Consider the following 27,975-nt stretch of genomic DNA (forward strand, 5'->3'; position numbering starts at 1 on the left):
CGATTGGAAGCTGTTTTGGACAACTTTTCTTTTCTTCCTGCCAAACACTTGGCAGACATCCGTGCAACGTCTAGAACACAATGGGAGATGTTTTCTGTGCTGGCACAGTTTTTCCGAGCCAGACATACCGGAAAACCTTTTTGCCGAGTTGTAGATGAGGAGAGGCGCTAAAGACGAAGGTAGGATGCTGTCCGGAGCTAAGAGCCGCTCCCGGGCATCTTTCGGCAGAAGCCGCGCTAAGGAGAGCACTGTGAGCGGCACAATCGTCTTTGCGCGAAGAAGCCGCTTCTTCGGCTCCGGGAGCCGGAGAGAGCGGCAACTTGGAAAATGTATAGAAGCAAGCTGTACAACACTGGGATTGTGTGCGCACCTTGCCAACTATTAGAAAACAGTACTTTTGCACTCTCCTGACTTTTCCAGTCACATGAACATTCGATTGGAAGCTGTTTTGGACAACTTTTCTTTTCTTCCTGCCAAACACTTGGCAGACATCCGTGCAACGTCTAGAACACGATGGGAGATGTTTTCTGTGCTGGCACAGTTTTTCCGAGCCAGACATAGTGGAAAAGCTTTTTGCTGAGATGTAGATGAGAAGAGGCGCTAAAGTCGAAGGTAGGATGCTGTCCGGAGCTAAGAGCCACTCCCGGGCGTCTTTCGGCAGAAGTCGCGCTAAGGAGAGCACTGTGAGCGGCACAATCGTCTTTGCGCGAAGAAGCCGCTTCTTCGGCTCCGGGAGCCGGAGAGGGCGGCAGCTTCAGAAAGGTGAAGAAGCAAGCTGTACAACACTGGGATTGTGTGCGCACCTTGCCAACTATTAGAAAACAGTACCTTTGCACTCTCCTGACTTTTCCAATCACATGAACATTCGATTGGAAGCTGTTTTGGACAACTTTTCTTTTCTTCCTGCCAAACACTTGGCAGACATCTCTGCAACGTCTAGAACACGATGGGAGATGTTTTCTGTGCTGGCACAGTTTTTCCGAGCCAGACATAGTGGAAAAGCTTTTTGCCGAGATGTAGATGAGGAGAGGCGCTAAAGACGAAGGTAGGATGCTGTCCGGAGCTAGGAGCCGCTCCCGGGCGTCTTTCGGCAGAAGCCGCGCCAAGGAGAGCACTGTGAGCGGCACAATCGTCTTTGCGCGAAGAAGCCGCTTCTTCGGCTCCGGGAAACCGGAGAGAGCGGCAACTCGGAAAAGGTAAAGAAGCAAGCTGTACAACACTGGGATTGTGTGCGCACCTTGCCAACTCATAGAAAACAGTACTTTTGCACTCTCCTGACTTTTCCAGTCACATGAACATTCGATTGGAAGCTGTTTTGGACAACTTTTCTTTTCTTCCTGCCAAACACTTGGCAGAAATCCGTGCAACGTCTAGAACACGATGGGAGATGTTTTCTGTGCTGGCACAGTTTTTCCGAGCCAGACATAGTGGAAAAGCTTTTTGCCGAGATGTAGATGAGGAGAGGCGCTAAAGACGAAGGTAGGATGCTGTCCGGAGCTAGGAGCCGCTCCCGGGCGTCTTTCGGCAGAAGCCGCGCTAAGGAGAGGACTGTGAGCGGCACAATCGTCTTTGCGCGAAGAAGCCGCTTCTTCGACTCCGGGAGCCGGGGAGAGCGGCAGCTTCGGAAAGGTGAAGAAGCAAGCTGTACAACACTGGGATTGTGTGCGCACCTTGCCAACTGATACAAAACAGTACTTTGGCACTCTCCTGACTTTTCCAATCACATGAACATTCGATTGGAAGCTGTTTTGGACAACTTTTCTTTTCTTCCTGCCAAACACTTGGCAGACATCCGTGCAACGTCTAGAACACAATGGGAGATGTTTTCTGTGCTGGCACAGTTTTTCCGAGCCAGACATACCGGAAAACCTTTTTGCCGAGTTGTAGATGAGAAGAGGCGCTAAAGACGAAGGTAGGATGCTGTCCGGAGCTAAGAGCCGCTCCCGGGCGTCTTTCGGCAGAAGTCGCGCTAAGGAGAGCACTGTGAGCGGCACAATCGTCTTTGCGCGAAGAAGCCGCTTCTTCGGCTCCGGGAGCCGGAGAGGGCGGCAGCTTCAGAAAGGTGAAGAAGCAAGCTGTACAACACTGGGATTGTGTGCGCACCTTGCCAACTATTAGAAAACAGTACCTTTGCACTCTCCTGACTTTTCCAATCACATGAACATTCGATTGGAAGCTGTTTTGGACAACTTTTCTTTTCTTCCTGCCAAACACGTGGCAGACATCTCTGCAACGTCTAGAACACGATGGGAGATGTTTTCTGTGCTGGCACAGTTTTTCCGAGCCAGACATAGTGGAAAAGCTTTTTGCCGAGATGTAGATGAGGAGAGGCGCTAAAGACGAAGGTAGGATGCTGTCCGGAGCTAAGAGCCGCTCCCGGGCGTCTTTCGGCAGAAGCCGCGCCAAGGAGAGCACTGTGAGCGGCACAATCGTCTTTGTGCGAAGAAGCCGCTTCTTCGGCTCCGGGAAACCGGAGAGAGCGGCAACTCGGAAAAGGTAAAGAAGCAAGCTGTACAACACTGGGATTGTGTGCGCACCTTGCCAACTATTAGAAAACAGTACTTTTGCACTCTCCTGACTTTTCCAGTCACATGAACATTCGATTGGAAGCTGTTTTGGACAACTTTTCTTTTCTTCCTGCCAAACACTTGGCAGAAATCCGTGCAACGTCTAGAACACGATGGGAGATGTTTTCTGTGCTGGCACAGTTTTTCCGAGCCAGACATAGTGGAAAAGCTTTTTGCCGAGATGTAGATGAGGAGAGGCGCTAAAGACGAAGGTAGGATGCTGTCCGGAGCTAGGAGCCGCTCCCGGGCGTCTTTCGGCAGAAGCCGCGCTAAGGAGAGGACTGTGAGCGGCACAATCGTCTTTGCGCGAAGAAGCCGCTTCTTCGACTCCGGGAGCCGGGGAGAGCGGCAGCTTCGGAAAGGTGAAGAAGCAAGCTGTACAACACTGGGATTGTGTGCGCACCTTGCCAACTGATACAAAACAGTACTTTGGCACTCTCCTGACTTTTCCAATCACATGAACATTCGATTGGAAGCAGTTTTGGACAATTTTTCTTTTCTTCCTGCCAAACAATTGGCTGACATCCGTGCAACGTCTAGAACACAATGGGCGATGTTTTCTGTGCTGGCACAGTTTTTCCGAGCCAGACATAGCGGAAAAGCTTTTTGCCGAGTTGTAGATGAGAAGAGGCGCTAAAGACGAAGGTAGGATGCTGTCCGGAGCTAAGAGCCGCTCCCGGGCATCTTTCGGCAGAAGCCGCGCTAAGGAGAGCACTGTGAGCGGCACAATCGTCTTTGCGCGAAGAAGCCGCTTCTTCGGCTCCGGGAGCCGTGGAGAGCGGCAACTTGGAAAATGTATAGAAGCAAGCTGTACAACACTGGGATTGTGTGCGCACCTTGCCAACTATTAGAAAACAGTACTTTTGCACTCTCCTGACTTTTCCAGTCACATGAACATTCGATTGGAAGCTGTTTTGGACAACTTTTCTTCCTGCCAAACACTTGGCAGACATCCGTGCAACGTCTAGAACACGATGGGAGATGTTTTCTGTGCTGGCACAGTTTTTCCTAGCCAGACATAGTGGAAAAGCTTTTTGCTGAGATGTAGATGAGAAGAGGCGCTAAAGACGAAGGTAGGATGCTGTCCGGAGCTAAGAGCCGCTCCCGGGCGTCTTTCGGCAGAAGCCGCGCTAAGGAGAGCACTGTGAGCGGCACAATCGTCTTTGCGCGAAGAAGCCGCTTCTTCGGCTCCGGGAGCCGGAGAGAGCGGCAGCTTCGGAAAGGTGAAGAAGCAAGCTGTACAACACTGGGATTGTGTGCGCACCTTGCCAACTGATAGAAAACAGTTCTTTGGCACTCTCCTGACTTTTCCAATCACATGAACATTCGATTGGAAGCAGTTTTGGACAATTTTTCTTTTCTTCCTGCCAAACACTTGGCAGACATCCGTGCAACGTCTAGAACACGATGGGAGATGTTTTCTGTGCTGGCACAGTTTTTCTTAGCCAGACATAGTGGAAAAGCTTTTTGCCGAGATGTAGATGAGAAGAGGTGCTAAAGACGAAGGTAGGATGCTGTCCGGAGCTAAGAGCCGCTCCCGGGCGTCTTTCGGCAGAAGTCGCGCTAAGGAGAGCACTGTGAGCGGCACAATCGTCTTTGCGCGAAGAAGCCGCTTCTTCGGCTCCGGGAGCCGGAGAGGGCGGCAGCTTCAGTAAGGTGAAGAAGCAAGCTGTACAACACTGGGATTGTGTGCGCACCTTGCCAACTATTAGAAAACAGTACCTTTGCACTCTCCTGACTTTTCCAATCACATGAACATTCGATTGGAAGCTGTTTTGGACAACTTTTCTTTTCTTCCTGCCAAACACTTGGCAGACATCTCTGCAACGTCTAGAACAAGATGGGAGATGTTTTCTGTGCTGGCACAGTTTTTCCGAGCCAGACATAGTGGAAAAGCTTTTTGCCGAGATGTAGATGAGGAGAGGCGCTAAAGACGAAGGTAGGATGCTGTCCGGAGCTAGGAGCCGCTCCCGGGCGTCTTTCGGCAGAAGCCGCGCCAAGGAGAGCACTGTGAGCGGCACAATCATCTTTGCGCGAAGAAGCCGCTTCTTCGGCTCCGGGAGCCGGAGAGAGCGGCAACTCGGAAAAGGTAAAGAAGCAAGCTGTACAACACTGGGATTGTGTGCGCACCTTGCCAACTATTAGAAAACAGTACTTTTGCACTCTCCTGACTTTTCCAGTCACATGAACATTCGATTGGAAGCTGTTTTGGACAACTTTTCTTTTCTTCCTGCCAAACACTTGGCAGAAATCCGTGCAACGTCTAGAACACGATGGGAGATGTTTTCTGTGCTGGCACAGTTTTTCCGAGCCAGACATAGTGGAAAAGCTTTTTGCCGAGATGTAGATTAGGAGAGGCGCTAAAGACGAAGGTAGGATGCTGTCCGGAGCTAGGAGCCGCTCCCGGGCGTCTTTCGGCAGAAGCCGCGCTAAGGAGAGCACTGTGAGCGGCACAATCGTCTTTGCGCGAAGAAGCCGCTTCTTCGACTCCGGGAGCTGGGGAGAGCGGCAGCTTCGGAAAGGTGAAGAAGCAAGCTGTACAACACTGGGATTGTGTGCGCACCTTGCCAACTGATAGAAAACAGTACTTTGGCACTCTCCTGACTTTTCCAATCACATGAACATTCGATTGGAAGCAGTTTTGGACAATTTTTCTTTTCTTCCTGCCAAACACTTGGCAGACATCCGTGCAACGTCTAGAACACGATGGGAGATGTTTTCTGTGCTGGCACAGTTTTTCTTAGCCAGACATAGTGGAAAAGCTTTTTGCCGAGATGTAGATGAGAAGAGGTGCTAAAGACGAAGGTAGGATGCTGTCCGGAGCTAAGAGCCGCTCCCGGGCGTCTTTCGGCAGAAGTCGCGCTAAGGAGAGCACTGTGAGCGGCACAATCATCTTTGCGCGAAGAAGCCGCTTCTTCGGCTCCGGGAAACTGGAGAGAGCGGCAACTCGGAAAAGGCGAAGAAGCAAGCTGTACAACACTGGGATTGTGTGCGCACCTTGCCAACTATTAGAAAAGAGTACTTTTGCACTCTCCTGACTTTTCCAGTCACATGAACATTCGATTGGAAGCTGTTTTGGACAACTTTTCTTTTCTTCCTGCCAAACACTTGGCAGACATCCGTGCAACGTCTAGAACACGATGGGAGATGTTTTCTGTGCTGGCACAGTTTTTCCGAGCCAGGCATAGTGGAAAAGCTTTTTGCCGAGATGTAGATGAGAAGAGGCGCTAAAGACGAAGGTAGGATGCTGTCCGTAGCTAAGAGCCGCTCTGGGGCGTCTTTCGTCAGAAGCCACGCTAAGGAGAGCACTGTGAGCGGCACAATCATCTTTGCGTGAAGAAGCCGCTTCTTCGGCTCCGGGAGCCGGGGAGAGCGGCAGCTTCGGGAAGGTGAAGAAGCAAGCTGTACAACACTGGGATTGTGTGCGCACCGTGCCAACAGATAAAAAACAGTACCTTTGCACTCTCCTGACTTTTCCAATCACATGAACATCCGATTGGAAGCAGTTTTGGACGACTTTTCTTTTCTTCCTGCCAAACACTTGGCAGACATCCGTGCAACGTCTAGAACACGATGGGAGATGTTTTCTGTGCTGGCACAGTTTTTCCTAGCCAGACATAGTGGAAAAGCTTTTTGCTGAGATGTAGATGAGAAGAGGCGCTAAAGACGAAGGTAGGATGCTGTCCGGAGCTAAGAGCCGCTCCCGGGCGTCTTTCGGCAGAAGCCGCGCTAAGGAGAGCACTGTGAGCGGCACAATCGTCTTTGCGCAAAGAAGCCGCTTCTTCGGCTGCGGGAGCCGGAGAGAGCGGCAGCTTCAGAAAGGTGAAGAAACAAGCTGTACAACACTGGGATTGTGTGCGCACCTTGCCAACTATTAGAAAACAGTACCTTTGCACTCTCCTGACTTTTCCAATCACATGAACATTCGATTGGAAGCTGTTTTGGACAACTTTTCTTTTCTTCCTGCCAAACACTTGGGAGACATCTCTGCAACGTCTAGAACACGATGGGGGATGTTTTCTGTGCTGGCACAGTTTTTCCTAGCCAGATAGTGGAAAAGCTTTTTGCCGAGATGTAGATGAGGAGAGGCGCTAAAGACGAAGGTAGGATGCTGTCCGGAGCTAGGAGCCGCTCCCGGGCGTCTTTCGGCAGAAGCCGCGCCAAGGAGAGCACTGTGAGCGGCACAATCGTCTTTGCACGAAGAAGCCGCTTCTTCAGCTCCGGGAGCCGGAGAGAGCGGCAACTTGGAAAATGTATAGAAGCAAGCTGTACAACACTGGGATTGTGTGCGCACCTTGCCAACTATTAGAAAACAGTACTTTTGCACTCTCCTGACTTTTCCAGTCACATGAACATTCGATTGGAAGCTGTTTTGGACAACTTTTCTTTTCTTCCTGCCAAACACTTGGCAGACATCCGTGCAACGTCTAGAACACGATGGGAGATGTTTTCTGTGCTGGCACAGTTTTTCCGAGCCAGACATAGTGGAAAAGCTTTTTGCCGAGATGTAGATTAGGAGAGGCGCTAAAGACGAAGGTAGGATGCTGTCCGGAGCTAGGAGCCGCTCCCGGGCGTCTTTCGGCAGAAGCCGCGCTAAGGAGAGCACTGTGAGCGGCACAATCGTCTTTGCGCGAAGAAGCCGCTTCTTCGACTCCGGGAGCTGGGGAGAGCGGCAGCTTCGGAAAGGTGAAGAAGCAAGCTGTACAACACTGGGATTGTGTGCGCACCTTGCCAACTGATAGAAAACAGTACTTTGGCACTCTCCTGACTTTTCCAATCACATGAACATTCGATTGGAAGCAGTTTTGGACAATTTTTCTTTTCTTCCTGCCAAACACTTGGCAGACATCCGTGCAACGTCTAGAACACGATGGGAGATGTTTTCTGTGCTGGCACAGTTTTTCCTAGCCAGACATAGTGGAAAAGCTTTTTGCCGAGATGTAGATGAGAAGAGGTGCTAAAGACGAAGGTAGGATGCTGTCCGGAGCTAAGAGCCGCTCCCGGGCGTCTTTCGGCAGAAGTCGCGCTAAGGAGAGCACTGTGAGCGGCACAATCATCTTTGCGCGAAGAAGCCGCTTCTTCGGCTCCGGGAAACTGGAGAGAGCGGCAACTCGGAAAAGGCGAAGAAGCAAGCTGTACAACACTGGGATTGTGTGCGCACCTTGCCAACTATTAGAAAACAGTACTTTTGCACTCTCCTGACTTTTCCAGTCACATGAACATTCGATTGGAAGCTGTTTTGGACAACTTTTCTTTTCTTCCTGCCAAACACTTGGCAGACATCCGTGCAACGTCTAGAACACGATGGGAGATGTTTTCTGTGCTGGCACAGTTTTTCCGAGCCAGGCATAGTGGAAAAGCTTTTTGCCGAGATGTAGATGAGAAGAGGCGCTAAAGACGAAGGTAGGATGCTGTCCGTAGCTAAGAGCCGCTCTGGGGCGTCTTTCGTCAGAAGCCACGCTAAGGAGAGCACTGTGAGCGGCACAATCATCTTTGCGTGAAGAAGCCGCTTCTTCGGCTCCGGGAGCCGGGGAGAGCGGCAGCTTCGGGAAGGTGAAGAAGCAAGCTGTACAACACTGGGATTGTGTGCGCACCGTGCCAACAGATAAAAAACAGTACCTTTGCACTCTCCTGACTTTTCCAATCACATGAACATCCGATTGGAAGCAGTTTTGGACGACTTTTCTTTTCTTCCTGCCAAACACTTGGCAGACATCCGTGCAACGTCTAGAACACGATGGGAGATGTTTTCTGTGCTGGCACAGTTTTTCCTAGCCAGACATAGTGGAAAAGCTTTTTGCTGAGATGTAGATGAGAAGAGGCGCTAAAGACGAAGGTAGGATGCTGTCCGGAGCTAAGAGCCGCTCCCGGGCGTCTTTCGGCAGAAGCCGCGCTAAGGAGAGCACTGTGAGCGGCACAATCGTCTTTGCGCAAAGAAGCCGCTTCTTCGGCTGCGGGAGCCGGAGAGAGCGGCAGCTTCAGAAAGGTGAAGAAACAAGCTGTACAACACTGGGATTGTGTGCGCACCTTGCCAACTATTAGAAAACAGTACCTTTGCACTCTCCTGACTCTTCCAATCACATGAACATTCGATTGGAAGCTGTTTTGGACAACTTTTCTTTTCTTCCTGCCAAACACTTGGGAGACATCTCTGCAACGTCTAGAACACGATGGGGGATGTTTTCTGTGCTGGCACAGTTTTTCCTAGCCAGATAGTGGAAAAGCTTTTTGCCGAGATGTAGATGAGGAGAGGCGCTAAAGACGAAGGTAGGATGCTGTCCGGAGCTAGGAGCCGCTCCCGGGCGTCTTTCGGCAGAAGCCGCGCCAAGGAGAGCACTGTGAGCGGCACAATCGTCTTTGCACGAAGAAGCCGCTTCTTCAGCTCCGGGAGCCGGAGAGAGCGGCAACTTGGAAAATGTATAGAAGCAAGCTGTACAACACTGGGATTGTGTGTGCACCTTGCCAACTATTAGAAAACAGTACTTTTGCACTCTCCTGACTTTTCCAGTCACATGAACATTCGATTGGAAGCAGTTTTGGACAACTTTTCTTTTCTTCCTGCCAAACACTTGGCAGACATCCGTGCAACGTCTAGAACACGATGGGAGATGTTTTCTGTGCTGGCACAGTTTTTACTAGCCAGACATAGTGGAAAAGCTTTTTGCTGAGATGTAGATGAGAAGAGGCGCTAAAGACGAAGGTAGGATGCTGTCCGGAGCTAAGAGCCGCTCCCGGGCGTCTTTCGGCAGAAGCCGCGCTAAGGAGAGCACTGTGAGCGGCACAATCGTCTTTGCGCGAAGAAGCCGCTTCTTCGACTCCGGGAGCTGGGGAGAGCGGCAGCTTCGGAAAGGTGAAGAAGCAAGCTGTACAACACTGGGATTGTGTGCGCACCTTGCCAACTGATAGAAAACAGTACTTTGGCACTCTCCTGACTTTTCCAATCACATGAACATTCGATTGGAAGCAGTTTTGGACAATTTTTCTTTTCTTCCTGCCAAACACTTGGCAGACATCCGTGCAACGTCTAGAACACGATGGGAGATGTTTTCTGTGCTGGCACAGTTTTTCTTAGCCAGACATAGTGGAAAAGCTTTTTGCCGAGATGTAGATGAGAAGAGGTGCTAAAGACGAAGGTAGGATGCTGTCCGGAGCTAAGAGCCGCTCCCGGGCGTCTTTCGGCAGAAGTCGCGCTAAGGAGAGCACTGTGAGCGGCACAATCATCTTTGCGCGAAGAAGCCGCTTCTTCGGCTCCGGGAAACTGGAGAGAGCGGCAACTCGGAAAAGGCGAAGAAGCAAGCTGTACAACACTGGGATTGTGTGCGCACCTTGCCAACTATTAGAAAACAGTACTTTTGCACTCTCCTGACTTTTCCAGTCACATGAACATTCGATTGGAAGCTGTTTTGGACAACTTTTCTTTTCTTCCTGCCAAACACTTGGCAGACATCCGTGCAACGTCTAGAACACGATGGGAGATGTTTTCTGTGCTGGCACAGTTTTTCCGAGCCAGACATAGTGGAAAAGCTTTTTGCCGAGATGTAGATGAGAAGAGGCGCTAAAGACGAAGGTAGGATGCTGTCCGTAGCTAAGAGCCGCTCTGGGGCGTCTTTCGTCAGAAGCCACGCTAAGGAGAGCACTGTGAGCGGCACAATCATCTTTGCGTGAAGAAGCCGCTTCTTCGGCTCCGGGAGCCGGGGAGAGCGGCAGCTTCGGGAAGGTGAAGAAGCAAGCTGTACAACACTGGGATTGTGTGCGCACCGTGCCAACAGATAAAAAACAGTACCTTTGCACTCTCCTGACTTTTCCAATCACATGAACATCCGATTGGAAGCAGTTTTGGACGACTTTTCTTTTCTTCCTGCCAAACACTTGGCAGACATCCGTGCAACGTCTAGAACACGATGGGAGATGTTTTCTGTGCTGGCACAGTTTTTCCTAGCCAGACATAGTGGAAAAGCTTTTTGCTGAGATGTAGATGAGAAGAGGCGCTAAAGACGAAGGTAGGATGCTGTCCGGAGCTAAGAGCCGCTCCCGGGCGTCTTTCGGCAGAAGCCGCGCTAAGGAGAGCACTGTGAGCGGCACAATCGTCTTTGCGCAAAGAAGCCGCTTCTTCGGCTGCGGGAGCCGGAGAGAGCGGCAGCTTCAGAAAGGTGAAGAAACAAGCTGTACAACACTGGGATTGTGTGCGCACCTTGCCAACTATTAGAAAACAGTACCTTTGCACTCTCCTGACTCTTCCAATCACATGAACATTCGATTGGAAGCTGTTTTGGACAACTTTTCTTTTCTTCCTGCCAAACACTTGGGAGACATCTCTGCAACGTCTAGAACACGATGGGGGATGTTTTCTGTGCTGGCACAGTTTTTCCTAGCCAGATAGTGGAAAAGCTTTTTGCCGAGATGTAGATGAGGAGAGGCGCTAAAGACGAAGGTAGGATGCTGTCCGGAGCTAGGAGCCGCTCCCGGGCGTCTTTCGGCAGAAGCCGCGCCAAGGAGAGCACTGTGAGCGGCACAATCGTCTTTGCACGAAGAAGCCGCTTCTTCAGCTCCGGGAGCCGGAGAGAGAGGCAACTTGGAAAATGTATAGAAGCAAGCTGTACAACACTGGGATTGTGTGTGCACCTTGCCAACTATTAGAAAACAGTACTTTTGCACTCTCCTGACTTTTCCAGTCACATGAACATTCGATTGGAAGCAGTTTTGGACAACTTTTCTTTTCTTCCTGCCAAACACTTGGCAGACATCCGTGCAACGTCTAGAACACGATGGGAGATGTTTTCTGTGCTGGCACAGTTTTTACTAGCCAGACATAGTGGAAAAGCTTTTTGCTGAGATGTAGATGAGAAGAGGCGCTAAAGACGAAGGTAGGATGCTGTCCGGAGCTAAGAGCCGCTCCCGGGCGTCTTTCGGCAGAAGCCGCGCTAAGGAGAGCACTGTGAGCGGCACAATCGTCTTTGCGCGAAGAAGCCGCTTCTTCGACTCCGGGAGCTGGGGAGAGCGGCAGCTTCGGAAAGGTGAAGAAGCAAGCTGTACAACACTGGGATTGTGTGCGCACCTTGCCAACTGATAGAAAACAGTACTTTGGCACTCTCCTGACTTTTCCAATCACATGAACATTCGATTGGAAGCAGTTTTGGACAATTTTTCTTTTCTTCCTGCCAAACACTTGGCAGACATCCGTGCAACGTCTAGAACACGATGGGAGATGTTTTCTGTGCTGGCACAGTTTTTCTTAGCCAGACATAGTGGAAAAGCTTTTTGCCGAGATGTAGATGAGAAGAGGTGCTAAAGACGAAGGTAGGATGCTGTCCGGAGCTAAGAGCCGCTCCCGGGCGTCTTTCGGCAGAAGTCGCGCTAAGGAGAGCACTGTGAGCGGCACAATCATCTTTGCGCGAAGAAGCCGCTTCTTCGGCTCCGGGAAACTGGAGAGAGCGGCAACTCGGAAAAGGCGAAGAAGCAAGCTGTACAACACTGGGATTGTGTGCGCACCTTGCCAACTATTAGAAAACAGTACTTTTGCACTCTCCTGACTTTTCCAGTCACATGAACATTTGATTGGAAGCTGTTTTGGACAACTTTTCTTTTCTTCCTGCCAAACACTTGGCAGACATCCGTGCAACGTCTAGAACACGATGGGAGATGTTTTCTGTGCTGGCACAGTTTTTCCGAGCCAGGCATAGTGGAAAAGCTTTTTGCCGAGATGTAGATGAGAAGAGGCGCTAAAGACGAAGGTAGGATGCTGTCCGTAGCTAAGAGCCGCTCTGGGGCGTCTTTCGTCAGAAGCCACGCTAAGGAGAGCACTGTGAGCGGCACAATCATCTTTGCGTGAAGAAGCCGCTTCTTCGGCTCCGGGAGCCGGGGAGAGCGGCAGCTTCGGGAAGGTGAAGAAGCAAGCTGTACAACACTGGGATTGTGTGCGCACCGTGCCAACAGATAAAAAACAGTACCTTTGCACTCTCCTGACTTTTCCAATCACATGAACATCCGATTGGAAGCAGTTTTGGACGACTTTTCTTTTCTTCCTGCCAAACACTTGGCAGACATCCGTGCAACGTCTAGAACACGATGGGAGATGTTTTCTGTGCTGGCACAGTTTTTCCTAGCCAGACATAGTGGAAAAGCTTTTTGCTGAGATGTAGATGAGAAGAGGCGCTAAAGACGAAGGTAGGATGCTGTCCGGAGCTAAGAGCCGCTCCCGGGCGTCTTTCGGCAGAAGCCGCGCTAAGGAGAGCACTGTGAGCGGCACAATCGTCTTTGCGCAAAGAAGCCGCTTCTTCGGCTGCGGGAGCCGGAGAGAGCGGCAGCTTCAGAAAGGTGAAGAAACAAGCTGTACAACACTGGGATTGTGTGCGCACCTTGCCAACTATTAGAAAACAGTACCTTTGCACTCTCCTGACTCTTCCAATCACATGAACATTCGATTGGAAGCTGTTTTGGACAACTTTTCTTTTCTTCCTGCCAAACACTTGGGAGACATCTCTGCAACGTCTAGAACACGATGGGGGATGTTTTCTGTGCTGGCACAGTTTTTCCTAGCCAGATAGTGGAAAAGCTTTTTGCCGAGATGTAGATGAGGAGAGGCGCTAAAGACGAAGGTAGGATGCTGTCCGGAGCTAGGAGCCGCTCCCGGGCGTCTTTCGGCAGAAGCCGCGCCAAGGAGAGCACTGTGAGCGGCACAATCGTCTTTGCACGAAGAAGCCGCTTCTTCAGCTCCGGGAGCCGGAGAGAGCGGCAACTTGGAAAATGTATAGAAGCAAGCTGTACAACACTGGGATTGTGTGCGCACCTTGCCAACTATTAGAAAACAGTACTTTTGCACTCTCCTGACTTTTCCAGTCACATGAACATTCGATTGGAAGCAGTTTTGGACAACTTTTCTTTTCTTCCTGCCAAACACTTGGCAGACATCCGTGCAACGTCTAGAACACGATGGGAGATGTTTTCTGTGCTGGCACAGTTTTTACTAGCCAGACATAGTGGAAAAGCTTTTTGCCGAGATGTAGATGAGAAGAGGCGCTAAAGACGAAGGTAGGATGCTGTCCGGAGCTAAGAGCCGCTCCCGGGCGTCTTTCGGCAGAAGCCGCGCTAAGGAGAGCACTGTGAGCGGCACAATCGTCTTTGCGCGAAGAAGCCGCTTCTTCGATTTCGGGAGCCGGGGAGAGCGGCAGCTTCGGAAAGGTGAAGAAGCAAGCTGTACAACACTGGGATTGCGTGCGCACCTTGCCAACTGATAGAAAACAGTACTTTGGCACTCTCCTGACTTTTCCAATCACATGAACATTCGATTGGAAGCAGTTATGGACAATTTTTCTTTTCTTCCTGCCAAACACTTGGCAGACATCCGTGCAACGTCTAGAACACGATGGGAGATGTTTTCTGTGCTGGCACAGTTTTTCCTAGCCAGACATAGTGGAAAAGCTTTTTGCTGAGATGTAGATGAGAAGAGGCGCTAAAGACGAAGGTAGGATGCTGTCCGGAGCTAAGAGCCGCTCCCGGGCGTCTTTCGGCAGAAGCCGGGCTAAGGAGAGCACTGTGAGCGGCACAATCGTCTTTGCGCGAAGAAGCCGCTTCTTCGGCTCCGGGAGCCGGGGAGAGCGGCAGCTTCGGAAAGGTGAAGAAGCAAGCTGTACAACACTGGGATTGTGTGCGCACCTTGCCAACTATTAGAAAACAGTACTTTTGCACTCTCCTGACTTTTCCAATCACATGAACATTCGATTGGAAACTGTTTTGGACAACTTTTCTTTTCTTCCTGCCAAAAACTTGGCAGAAATCCGTGCAACGTCTAGAACACGATGGGAGATGTTTTCTGTGCTGGCACAGTTTTTCCTAGCCAGACATAGTGGAAAAGCTTTCTGCCGAGATGTAGATGAGAAGAGGCGCTAAAGACGAAGGTAGGATGCTGTCCGGAGCTAAGAGCCGCTCCGGGGCGTCTTTCGGCAGAAGCCGCGCTAAGGAGAGCACTGTGAGCGGCACAATCGTCTTTGCGCGAAGAAGCCGCTTCTTCGGCTCCGGGAGCCGTGGAGAGCGGCAGCTTCGGAAAGGCGAAGGAGCAAGCTGTACAACACTGGGATTGTGTGCGCACCTTGCCAACTATTAGAAAACAGTACTTTTGCACTCTCCTGACTTTTCCAGTCACATGAACATTCGATTGGAAGCTGTTTTGGACAACTTTTCTTTTCTTCCTGCCAAACACTTGGCAAAAATCCGTGCAACGTCTAGAACACGATGGGAGATGTTTTCTGTGCTGGCACAGTTTTTCCGAGCCAGGCATAGTGGAAAAGCTTTTTGCCGAGATGTAGATGAGAAGAGGCGCTAAAGACGAAGGTAGGATGCTGTCCGTAGCTAAGAGCCGCTCTGGGGCGTCTTTCGGCAGAAGCCACGCTAAGGAGAGCACTGTGAGCGGCACAATCGTCTTTGCGTGAAGAAGCCGCTTCTTCGGCTCTGGGAGTCGGGGAGAGCGGCAGCTTCGGGAAGGTGAAGAAGCAAGCTGTACAACACTGGGATTGTGTGCGCACCGTGCCAACAGATAAAAAACAGTACCTTTGCACTCTCCTGACTTTTCCAATCACATGAACATCCGATTGGAAGCAGTTTTGGACAACTTTTCTTTTCTTCCTGCCAAACACTTGGCAGACATCCGTGCAACGTCTAGAACACGATGGGAGATGTTTTCTGTGCTGGCACAGTTTTTCCTAGCCAGACATAGTGGAAAAGCTTTTTGCTGAGATGTAGATGAGAAGAGGCGCTAAAGACGAAGGTAGGATGCTGTCCGGAGCTAAGAGCCGCTCCCGGGCGTCTTTCGGCAGAAGCCATGCTAAGGAGAGCACTGTGAGCGGCACAATCGTCTTTGCGCGAAGAAGCCGCTTCTTCGACTCCTCGAGCCGGAGAGAGCGGCAACTTGGAAAAGGTAAAGAAGCAAGCTGTACAACACTGGGATTGTGTGCGCACCTTGCCAACTATTAGAAAACAGCACTTTTGCACTCTCCTGACTTTTCCAGTCACATGAACATTCGATTGGAAGCTGTTTTGGACAACTTTTCTTTTCTTCCTGCCAAACACTTGGCAGACATCCGTGCAACGTCTAGAACACGATGGGAGATGTTTTCTGTGCTGGCACAGTTTTTCCTAGCCAGACATAGTAGAAAAGCTTTTTGCCGAGATGTAGATTAGAAGAGGCGCTAAAGACGAAGGTAGGATGCTGTCCGGAGCTTAGAGCCGCTCCCGGGCGTCTTTCGGCAGAAGCCGCGCTAAGGAGAGCACTGTGAGCGGCACAACCGTCTTTGCGCGAAGAAGCCGCTTCTTCGGCTCCGGGAGCCGGGGAGAGCGGCAGCTTCGGAAAGGTGAAGAAGCAAGCTGTACAACACTGGGATTGTGTGCGCACCTTGCCAACTATTAGAAAACAGTACTTTTGCACTCTCCTGACTTTTCCAGTCACATGAACATCCGATTGAAGCTGTTTTGGACAACTTTTCTTTTCTTCCTGACAAAAACTTGGGAGACATCTCTGCAACTTCAAGAACACGATGGGAGATGTTTTCTGTGCTGGCACAGTTTTTCCTAGCCAGACATAGTGGAAAAGCTTTTTGCCGAGATGTAGATGAGAAGAGGCGCTAAAGACGAAGGTAGGATGCTGTCCGGAGCTAAGAGCCGCTCCCGGGCGTCTTTCGGCAGAAGGCGCGCTAAGGAGAGCACTGTGAGTGGCACAATCGTCTTTGCGCGAAGAAGCCGCTTCTTCGGCTCCGGGAGCTGGGGAGAGAGGCAACTCGGAAAAGGTAAAGAAGCAAGCTGTACAACACTGGGATTGTGTGCGCACCTTGCCAACTATTAGAAAACAGTACTTTTGCACTCTCCTGACTTTTCCAGTCACATGAACATTCGATTGGAAGCTGTTTTGGACAACTTTTCTTTTCTTCCTGCCAAACACTTGGCAGAAATCCGTGCAATGTCTAGAACACGATGGGAGAAGTTTTCTGTGCTGGCACAGTTTTTCCTAGCCAGACATAGTGGAAAAGCTTTTTGCCGAGATGTAGATGAGGAGAGGCGCTAAAGACGAAGGTAGGATGCTGTCCGGAGCTAAGAGCCGCTCCCGGGCATCTTTCGGCAGATGCCGCGCTAAGGAGAGCACTGTGTGCGGCACAATCGTCTTTGCGCGAAGAAGCCACTTCTTCGGCTCCGGGAGCCGGAGAGAGCGGGTACTTGGAAAAGGCGAAGAAGCAAGCTGTACAACACTGGGATTGTGTGCGCACCTTGCCAACTATTAGAAAACAGTACTTTTGAACTCTCCTGACTTTTCCAGTCACATGAACATTCGATTGGAAGCTGTTTTGGACAACTTTTCTTTTCTTCCTGCCAAACACTTGGCAGACATCTGTGCAACGTCTAGAACACGATGGGAGATGTTTTCTGTGCTGGCACAGTTTTTCCTAGCCAGACATAGTGGAAAAGCTTTTTGCTGAGATGTAGATGAGAAGAGGCGCTAAAGACGAAGGTAGGATGCTGTCCGGAGCTAAGAGCCGCTCCCGGGCGTCTTTCGGCAGAAGCCGCGCTAAGGAGAGCACTGTGAGCGGCACAATCGTCTCTGCGCGAAGAAGCCGCTTCTTCGACTCCGGGAGCCGGGGAGAGCAGCAGCTTCGGAAAGGTGAAGAAGCAAGCTGTACAACACTGGGATTGTGTGCGCACCTTGCAAACTATTAGAAAACAGTACTTTTGCACTCTCCTGACTTTTCCAATCACATGAACATCCGATTGAAGCTGTTTTGGACAACTTTTCTTTTCTTCCTGCCAAACACTTGGGAGACATCTCTGCAACTTCTAGAACACGATGGGAGATGTTTTCTGTGCTGGCACAGTTTTTCGTAGCCAGACATAGTGGAAAAGCTTTTTGCCGAGATGTAGATGAGAAGAGGCGCTAAAGACGAAGGTAGGATGCTGTCCGGAGCTAAGAGCCGCTCCCGGGCGTCTTTCGGCAGAAGCCGCGCTAAGGAGAGCACTGTGAGTGGCACAATCGTCTTTGCGCGAAGAAGCCGCTTCTTCGGCTCCGGGAGCTGGGGAGAGAGGCAACTCGGAAAAGGTAAAGAAGCAAGCTGTACAACACTGGGATTGTGTGCGCACCTTGCCAACTATTAGAAAACAGTACTTTTGCACTCTCCTGACTTTTCCAGTCACATGAACATTCGATTGGAAGCTGTTTTGGACAACTTTTCTTTTCTTCCTGCCAAACACTTGGCAGAAATCCGTGCAATGTCTAGAACACGATGGGAGAAGTTTTCTGTGCTGGCACAGTTTTTCCGAGCCAGACATAGTGGAAAAGCTTTTTGCCGAGATGTAGATGAGGAGAGGCGCTAAAGACGAAGGTAGGATGCTGTCCAGAGCTAAGAGCCGCTCCCGGGCATCTTTCGGCAGAAGCCGCGATAAGGAGAGCACTGTGTGCGGCACAATCGTCTTTGCGCGAAGAAGCCACTTCTTCGGCTCCGGGAGCCGGAGAGAGCGGGTACTTGGAAAAGGCGAAGAAGCAAGCTGTACAACACTGGGATTGTGTGCGCACCTTGCCAACTATTAGAAAACAGTACTTTTGAACTCTCCTGACTTTTCCAGTCACATGAACATTCGATTGGAAGCTGTTTTGGACAACTTTTCTTTTCTTCCTGCCAAACACTTGGCAGACATCCGTGCAACGTCTAGAACACGATGGGAGATGTTTTCTGTGCTGGCACAGTTTTTCCTAGCCAGACATAGTGGAAAAGCTTTTTGCTGAGATGTAGATGAGAAGAGGCGCTAAAGACGAAGGTAGGATGCTGTCCGGAGCTAAGAGCCGCTCCCGGGCGTCTTTCGGCAGAAGCCGCGCAAAGGAGAGCACTGTGAGCGGCACAATCGTCTTTGCGCAAAGAAGCCGCTTCTTCGACTCCGGGAGCCGGAGAGAGCGGCAACTTGGAAAATGTATAGAAGCAAGCTGTACAACACTGGGCTTGTGTGCGCACCTTGCCAACTATTAGAAAACAGTACCTTTGCACTCTCCTGACTTTTCCAGTCACATGAACATTCGATTGGAAGCTGTTTTGGACAACTTTTCTTTTCTTCCTGCCAAACACTTGGCAGACATCCGTGCAACGTCTAGAACACGATGGGAGATGTTTTCTGTGCTGGCACAGTTTTTCCTAGCCAGACATAGTGGAAAAGCTTTTTGCCGAGATGTAAATGAGAAGAGGCGCTAAAGACGAAGATAGGATGCTGTCCGGAGCTTAGAGCCGCTCCCGGGCGTCTTTCGGCAGAAGCCGCGCTAAGGAGAGCACTGTGAGCGGCACAATCGTCTTTGCGCGAAGAAGCGGCTTCTTCGGCTCCGGGAGCCGGGGAGAGCGGCAGCTTTGGAAAAGGTAAAGAAGCAAGCTGTAAACACTGGGATTGTGTGCGCACCTTGCCAACTATTAGAAAACAGTACTTTTGCACTCTCCTGACTTTTCCAATCACATGAACATCCGATTGAAGCTGTTTTGGACAACTTTTCTTTTCTTCCTGACAAAAACTTGGCAGAAATCCGTGCAATGTCTAGAACACGATGGGAGATGTTTTCTGTGCTGGCACAGTTTTTCCGAGCCAGACATAGTGGAAAAGCTTTTTGCCGAGATGTAGATGAGAAGAGGCGCTAAAGACGAAGGTAGGATGCTGTCCGGAGCTAAGAGCCGCTCCCGGGCGTCTTTCGGCAGAAGCCGCGCTAAGGAGAGCACTGTGAGTGGCACAATCGTCTTTGCGCGAAGAAGCCGCTTCTTCGGCTCCGGGAGCTGGGGAGAGAGGCAACTCGGAAAAGGTAAAGAAGCAAGCTGTACAACACTGGGATTGTGTGCGCACCTTGCCAACTATTAGAAAACAGTACTTTTGCACTCTCCTGACTTTTCCAGTCACATGAACATTCGATTGGAAGCTGTTTTGGACAACTTTTCTTTTCTTCCTGCCAAACACTTGGCAGACATCCGTGCAATGTCTAGAACACGATGGGAGATGTTTTCTGTGCTGGCACAGTTTTTCCGAGCCAGACATAGTGGAAAAGCTTTTTGCCGAGATGTAGATGAGGAGAGGCGCTAAAGACGAAGGTAGGATGCTGTCCGGAGCTAAGAGCCGCTCCCGGGCATCTTTCGGCAGAAGCCGCGCTAAGGAGAGCACTGTGTGCGGCACAATCGTCTTTGCGCGAAGAAGCCACTTCTTCGGCTCCGGGAGCCGGAGAGAGCGGGTACTTAGAAAAGGTAAAGAAGCAAGCTGTACAACACTGGGATTGTGTGCGCACCTTGCCAACTATTAGAAAACAGTACTTTTGAACTCTCCTGACTTTTCCAGTCACATGAACATTCGATTGGAAGCTGTTTTGGACAACTTTTCTTTTCTTCCTGCCAAACACTTGGCAGACATCCGTGCAACGTCTAGAACACGATGGGAGATGTTTTCTGTGCTGGCACAGTTTTTCCTAGCCAGACATAGTGGAAAAGCTTTTTGCTGAGATGTAGATGAGAAGAGGCGCTAAAGACGAAGGTAGGATGCTGTCCGGAGCTAAGAGCCGCTCCCGGGCGTCTTTCGGCAGAAGCCGCGCTAAGGAGAGCACTGTGAGCGGCACAATCGTCTCTGCGCGAAGAAGCCGCTTCTTCGGCTCCGGGAGCCGGGGAGAGCAGCAGCTTTGGAAAGGTGAAGAAGCAAGCTGTACAACACTGGGATTGTGTGCGCACCTTGCCAACTATTAGAAAACAGTACTTTTGCACTCTCCTGACTTTTCCAATCACATGAACATCCGATTGAAGCTGTTTTGGACAACTTTTCTTTTCTTCCTGCCAAACACTTGGGAGACATCTCTGCAACTTCTAGAACACGATGGGAGATGTTTTCTGTGCTGGCACAGTTTTTCCTAGCCAGACATAGTGGAAAAGCTTTTTGCCGAGATGTAGATGAGAAGAGGCGCTAAAGACGAAGGTAGGATGCTGTCCGGAGCTAAGAGCCGCTCCCGGGCGTCTTTCGGCAGAAGCCGCGCTAAGGAGAGCACTGTGAGCGGCAGAATCGTCTCTGCGCGAAGAAGCCGCTTCTTCGGCTCCGGGAGCCGGGGAGAGCGGCAGCTTCGGAAAGGTGAAGAAGCAAGCTGTACAACACTGGGATTGTGTGCGCACCTTGCAAACTATTAGAAAACAGTACTTTTGCACTCTCCTTACTTTTCCAATCACATGAACATCCGATTGAAGCTGTTTTGGACAACTTTTCTTTTCTTCCTGCCAAACACTTGGGAGACATCTCTGCAACTTCTAGAACACGATGGGAGATGTTTTCTGTGCTGGCACAGTTTTTCGTAGCCAGACATAGTGGAAAAGCTTTTTGCCGAGATGTAGATGAGAAGAGGCGCTAAAGACGAAGGTAGGATGCTGTCCGGAGCTAAGAGCCGCTCCCGGGCGTCTTTCGGCAGAAGCCATGCTAAGGAGAGCACTGTGAGCGGCACAATCGTCTTTGCGCGAAGAAGCCGCTTCTTCGGCTCCGGGAGCCGGAGAGAGTGGCAACTTGGAAAATGTATAGAAGCAAGCTGTACAACACTGGGATTGTGTGCGCACCTTGCCAACTATTAGAAAACAGCACTTTTGCACTCTCCTGACTTTTCCAGTCACATGAACATTCGATTGGAAGCTGTTTTGGACAACTTTTCTTTTCTTCCTGCCAAACACTTGGCAGACATCCGTGCAACGTCTAGAACACGATGGGAGATGTTTTCTGTGCTGGCACAGTTTTTCCGAGCCAGACATAGTGGAAAAGCTTTTTGCCGAGATGTAGATGAGAAGAGGCGCTAAAGACGAAGGTAGGATGCTGTCCGGAGCTAAGAGCCGCTCCCGGGCGTCTTTCGGCAGAAGCCGCGCTAAGGAGAGCACTGTGAGCGGCACAATCGTCTTTGCGCGAAGAAGCCGCTTCTTCGGCTCCGGGAGCTGGGGAGAGAGGCAACTCGGAAAAGGTAAAGAAGCAAGCTGTACAACACTGGGATTGTGTGCGCACCTTGCCAACTATTAGAAAACAGTACTTTTGCACTCTCCTGACTTTTCCAGTCACATGAACATTCGATTGGAAGCTGTTTTGGACAACTTTTCTTTTCTTCCTGCCAAACACTTGGCAGACATCCGTGCAACGTCTAGAACACGATGGGAGATGTTTTCTGTGGTGGCACAGTTTTTCCTAACCAGACATAGTGGAAAAGCTTTTTGCCGAGTTGTAGATGAGAAGAGGCGCTAAAGACGAAGGTAGGATGCTGTCCGGAGCTAAGAGCCGCTCCCGGGCGTCTTTCGGCAGAAGCCGCGCAAAGGAGAGCACTGTGAGCGGCACAATCGTCTTTGCGCGAAGAAGCCGCTTCTTCGGCTCTGGGAGTCGGGGAGAGCGGCAGCTTCGGAAAGGTGAAGAAGCAAGCTGTACAACACTGGGATTGTGTGCGCACCTTGCCAACTATTAGAAAACAGTACTTTTGAACTCTCCTGACTTTTCCAGTCACATGAACATTCGATTGGAAGCTGTTTTGGACAACTTTTCTTTTCTTCCTGCCAAACACTTGGCAGACATCCGTGCAACGTCTAGAACACGATGGGAGATGTTTTCTGTGCTGGCACAGTTTTTCTTAGCCAGACATAGTGGAAAAGCTTTTTGCCGAGATGTAGATGAGAAGAGGCGCTAAAGACGAAGGTAGGATGCTGTCCGGAGCTAAGAGCCGCTCCCGGGCGTCTTTCGGCAGAAGCCGCGCTAAGGAGAGCACTGTGAGCGGCACAATCGTCTTGCGCGAAGAAGCCGCATCTTCGGCTTCGGGAGCCGGAGAGAGCGGCATCTTCGGAAAGGTGAAGAAGCAAGCTGTACAACACTGGGATTGTGTGCGCACCTTGCCAACTGATACAAAACAGTACTTTTGCACTCTCCTGACTTTTCCAGTCACATGAACATTTGATTGGAAGCTGTTTTGGACAACTTTTCTTTTCTTCCTGCCAAACACTTGGCAGACATCCGTGCAACGTCTAGAACACGATGGGAGATGTTTTCTGTGCTGGCACAGTTTTTCCTAGCCAGACATAGTGGAAAAGCTTTTTGCTGAGATGTAGATGAGAAGAGGCGCTAAAGACGAAGGTAGGATGCTGTCCGGAGCTAAGAGCCGCTCCCGGGCGTCTTTCGGCAGAAGCCGCGCTAAGGAGAGCACTGTGAGTGGCACAATCGTCTTTGCGCGAAGAAGCCGCTTCTTCGGCTCCGGGAGCTGGGGAGAGAGGCAACTCGGAAAAGGTAAAGAAGCAAGCTGTACAACACTGGGATTGTGTGCGCACCTTGCCAACTATTAGAAAACAGTACTTTTGCACTCTCCTGACTTTTCCAGTCACATGAACATTCGATTGGAAGCTGTTTTGGACAACTTTTCTTTTCTTCCTGCCAAACACTTGGCAGAAATCCGTACAATGTCTAGAACACGATGGGAGAAGTTTTCTGTGCTGGCACAGTTTTTCCGAGCCAGACATAGTGGAAAAGCTTTTTGCCGAGATGTAGATGAGGAGAGGCGCTAAAGACGAAGGTAGGATGCTGTCCGGAGCTAAGAGCCGCTCCCGGGCATCTTTCGGCAGAAGCCGCGATAAGGAGAGCACTGTGTGCGGCACAATCGTCTTTGCGCGAAGAAGCCACTTCTTCGGCTCCGGGAGCCGGAGAGAGCGGGTACTTGGAAAAGGCGAAGAAGCAAGCTGTACAACACTGGGATTGTGTGCGCACCTTGCCAACTATTAGAAAACAGTACTTTTGAACTCTCCTGACTTTTCCAGTCACATGAACATTCGATTGGAAGCTGTTTTGGACAACTTTTCTTTTCTTCCTGCCAAACACTTGGCAGACATCCGTGCAACGTCTAGAACACGATGGGAGATGTTTTCTGTGCTGGCACAGTTTTTCCTAGCCAGACATAGTGGAAAAGCTTTTTGCTGAGATGTAGATGAGAAGAGGCGCTAAAGACGAAGGTAGGATGCTGTCCGGAGCTAAGAGCCGCTCCCGGGCGTCTTTCGGCAGAAGCCGTGCTAAGGAGAGCACTGTGAGCGGCACAATCGTCTTTGCGCAAAGAAGCCGCTTCTTCGACTCCGGGAGCCGGAGAGAGCGGCAACTTGGAAAATGTATAGAAGCAAGCTGTACAACACTGGGCTTGTGTGCGCACCTTGCCAACTATTAGAAAACAGTACTTTTGCACTCTCCTGACTTTTCCAGTCACATGAACATTCGATTGGAAGCTGTTTTGGACAACTTTTCTTTTCTTCCTGCCAAACACTTGGCAGACATCCGTGCAACGTCTAGAACACGATGGGAGATGTTTTCTGTGCTGGCACAGTTTTTCCTAGCCAGACATAGTGGAAAAGCTTTTTGCCGAGATGTAAATGAGAAGAGGCGCTAAAGACGAAGATAGGATGCTGTCCGGAGCTTAGAGCCGCTCCCGGGCGTCTTTCGGCAGAAGCCGCGCTAAGGAGAGCACTGTGAGCGGCACAATCGTCTTTGCGCGAAGAAGCGGCTTCTTCGGCTCCGGGAGCCGGGGAGAGCGGCAGCTTTGGAAAAGGTAAAGAAGCAAGCTGTAAACACTGGGATTGTGTGCGCACCTTGCCAACTATTAGAAAACAGTACTTTTGCACTCTCCTGACTTTTCCAATCACATGAACATCCGATTGAAGCTGTTTTGGACAACTTTTCTTTTCTTCCTGACAAAAACTTGGCAGAAATCCGTGCAATGTCTAGAACACGATGGGAGATGTTTTCTGTGCTGGCACAGTTTTTCCGAGCCAGACATAGTGGAAAAGCTTTTTGCCGAGATGTAGATGAGAAGAGGCGCTAAAGACGAAGGTAGGATGCTGTCCGGAGCTAAGAGCCGCTCCCGGGCGTCTTTCGGCAGAAGCCGCGCTAAGGAGAGCACTGTGAGTGGCACAATCGTCTTTGCGCGAAGAAGCCGCTTCTTCGGCTCCGGGAGCTGGGGAGAGAGGCAACTCGGAAAAGGTAAAGAAGCAAGCTGTACAACACTGGGATTGTGTGCGCACCTTGCCAACTATTAGAAAACAGTACTTTTGCACTCTCCTGACTTTTCCAGTCACATGAACATTCGATTGGAAGCTGTTTTGGACAACTTTTCTTTTCTTCCTGCCAAACACTTGGCAGACATCCGTGCAATGTCTAGAACACGATGGGAGATGTTTTCTGTGCTGGCACAGTTTTTCCGAGCCAGACATAGTGGAAAAGCTTTTTGCCGAGATGTAGATGAGGAGAGGCGCTAAAGACGAAGGTAGGATGCTGTCCGGAGCTAAGAGCCGCTCCCGGGCATCTTTCGGCAGAAGCCGCGCTAAGGAGAGCACTGTGTGCGGCACAATCGTCTTTGCGCGAAGAAGCCACTTCTTCGGCTCCGGGAGCCGGAGAGAGCGGGTACTTAGAAAAGGTAAAGAAGCAAGCTGTACAACACTGGGATTGTGTGCGCACCTTGCCAACTATTAGAAAACAGTACTTTTGAACTCTCCTGACTTTTCCAGTCACATGAACATTCGATTGGAAGCTGTTTTGGACAACTTTTCTTTTCTTCCTGCCAAACACTTGGCAGACATCCGTGCAACGTCTAGAACACGATGGGAGATGTTTTCTGTGCTGGCACAGTTTTTCCTAGCCAGACATAGTGGAAAAGCTTTTTGCTGAGATGTAGATGAGAAGAGGCGCTAAAGACGAAGGTAGGATGCTGTCCGGAGCTAAGAGCCGCTCCCGGGCGTCTTTCGGCAGAAGCCGCGCTAAGGAGAGCACTGTGAGCGGCACAATCGTCTCTGCGCGAAGAAGCCGCTTCTTCGGCTCCGGGAGCCGGGGAGAGCAGCAGCTTCGGAAAGGTGAAGAAGCAAGCTGTACAACACTGGGATTGTGTGCGCACCTTGCCAACTATTAGAAAACAGTACTTTTGCACTCTCCTGACTTTTCCAATCACATGAACATCCGATTGAAGCTGTTTTGGACAACTTTTCTTTTCTTCCTGCCAAACACTTGGGAGACATCTCAGCAACTTCTAGAACACGATGGGAGATGTTTTCTGTGCTGGCACAGTTTTTCCTAGCCAGACATAGTGGAAAAGCTTTTTGCCGAGATGTAGATGAGAAGAGGCGCTAAAGACGAAGGTAGGATGCTGTCCGGAGCTAAGAGCCGCTCCCGGGCGTCTTTCGGCAGAAGCCGCGCTAAGGAGAGCACTGTGAGCGGCAGAATCGTCTCTGCGCGAAGAAGCCGCTTCTTCGGCTCCGGGAGCCGGGGAGAGCGGCAGCTTCGGAAAGGTGAAGAAGCAAGCTGTACAACACTGGGATTGTGTGCGCACCTTGCAAACTATTAGAAAACAGTACTTTTGCACTCTCCTTACTTTTTCAATCACATGAACATCCGATTGAAGCTGTTTTGGACAACTTTTCTTTTCTTCCTGCCAAACACTTGGGAGACATCTCTGCAACTTCTAGAACACGATGGGAGATGTTTTCTGTGCTGGCACAGTTTTTCGTAGCCAGACATAGTGGAAAAGCTTTTTGCCGAGATGTAGATGAGAAGAGGCGCTAAAGACGAAGGTAGGATGCTGTCCGGAGCTAAGAGCCGCTCCCGGGCGTCTTTCGGCAGAAGCCATGCTAAGGAGAGCACTGTGAGCGGCACAATTGTCTTTGCGCGAAGAAGCCGCTTCTTCGGCTCCGGGAGCCGGAGAGAGCGGCAACTTGGAAAATGTATAGAAGCAAGCTGTACAACACTGGGATTGTGTGCGCACCTTGCCAACTATTAGAAAACAGCACTTTTGCACTCTCCTGACTTTTCCAGTCACATGAACATTCGATTGGAAGCTGTTTTGGACAACTTTTCTTTTCTTCCTGCCAAACACTTGGCAGACATCCGTGCAACGTCTAGAACACGATGGGAGATGTTTTCTGTGCTGGCACAGTTTTTCCGAGCCAGACATAGTGGAAAAGCTTTTTGCCGAGATGTAGATGAGAAGAGGCGCTAAAGACGAAGGTAGGATGCTGTCCGGAGCTAAGAGCCGCTCCCGGGCGTCTTTCGGCAGAAGCCGCGCTAAGGAGAGCACTGTGAGCGGCACAATCGTCTTTGCGCGAAGAAGCCGCTTCTTCGGCTCCAGGAGCCGGGGAGAGCAGCAGCTTCGGAAAGGTGAAGAAGCAAGCTGTACAACACTGGGATTGTGTGCGCACATTGCAAACTATTAGAAAACAGTACTTTTGCACTCTCCTGACTTTTCCAATCACATGAACATCCGATTGAAGCTGTTTTGGACAACTTTTCTTCCTGCCAAACACTTGGGAGACATCTCTGCAACTTCTAGAACACGATGGGAGATGTTTTCTGTGCTGGCACAGTTTTTCCTAGCCAGACATAGTGGAAAAGCTTTTTGCCGAGATGTAGATGAGAAGAGGCGCTAAAGACGAAGGTAGGATGCTGTCCGGAGCTAAGAGCCGCTCCCGGGCGTCTTTCGGCAGAAGCCGTGCTAAGGAGAGCACTGTGAGCGGCACAATCGTCTTTGCGCGAAGAAGCCGCTTCTTCGGCTCCGGGAGCCGGAGAGAGCGGCAACTTGGAAAATGTATAGAAGCAAGCTGTACAACACTGGGCTTGTGTGCGCACCTTGCCAACTATTAGAAAACAGTACTTTTGCACTCTCCTGACTTTTCCAGTCACATGAACATTCGATTGGAAGCTGTTTTGGACAACTTTTCTTTTCTTCCTGCCAAACACTTGGCAGACATCCGTGCAATGTCTAGAACACGATGGGAGATGTTTTCTGTGCTGGCACAGTTTTTCCTAGCCAGACATAGTGGAAAAGCATTTTGCCGAGATGTAGATGAGAAGAGGCGCTAAAGACGAAGGTAGGATGCTGTCCGGAGCAAAGAGCCGCTCCCGGGCGTCTTTCGGCAGAAGCCGCGCTAAGGAGAGCACTGTGAGCGGCACAATCGTCTTTGCGCGAAGAAGCCGCTTCTTCGACTCCGGGAGCCGGGGAGAGCAGCAGCTTCGGAAAGGTGAAGAAGCAAGCTGTACAACACTGGGATTGTGTGCGCACTTTGCCAACTATTAGAAAACAGTACTTTTGCACTCTCCTGACTTTTCCAATCACATGAACATCCGATTGAAGCTGTTTTGGACAACTTTTCTTTTCTTTTCTTCCTGCCAAACACTTGGGAGACATCTCTGCAACTTCTAGAACACGATGGGAGATGTTTTCTGTGCTGGCACAGTTTTTCCTAGCCAGACATAGTGGAAAAGCTTTTTGCTGAGATGTAGATGAGAAGAGGCACTAAAGACGAAGGTAGGATGCTGTCCGGAGCTAAGAGCCGCTCCCGGGCGTCTTTCGGCAGAAGCCGCGCTAAGGAGAGCACTGTGAGCGGCACAATCGTCTTTGCGCGAAGAA

Source organism: Melospiza georgiana, chromosome W (assembly GCF_028018845.1).
Source record: "Melospiza georgiana isolate bMelGeo1 chromosome W, bMelGeo1.pri, whole genome shotgun sequence".
In the NCBI taxonomy this organism is placed as follows: Eukaryota; Metazoa; Chordata; class Aves; order Passeriformes; family Passerellidae; genus Melospiza; species Melospiza georgiana.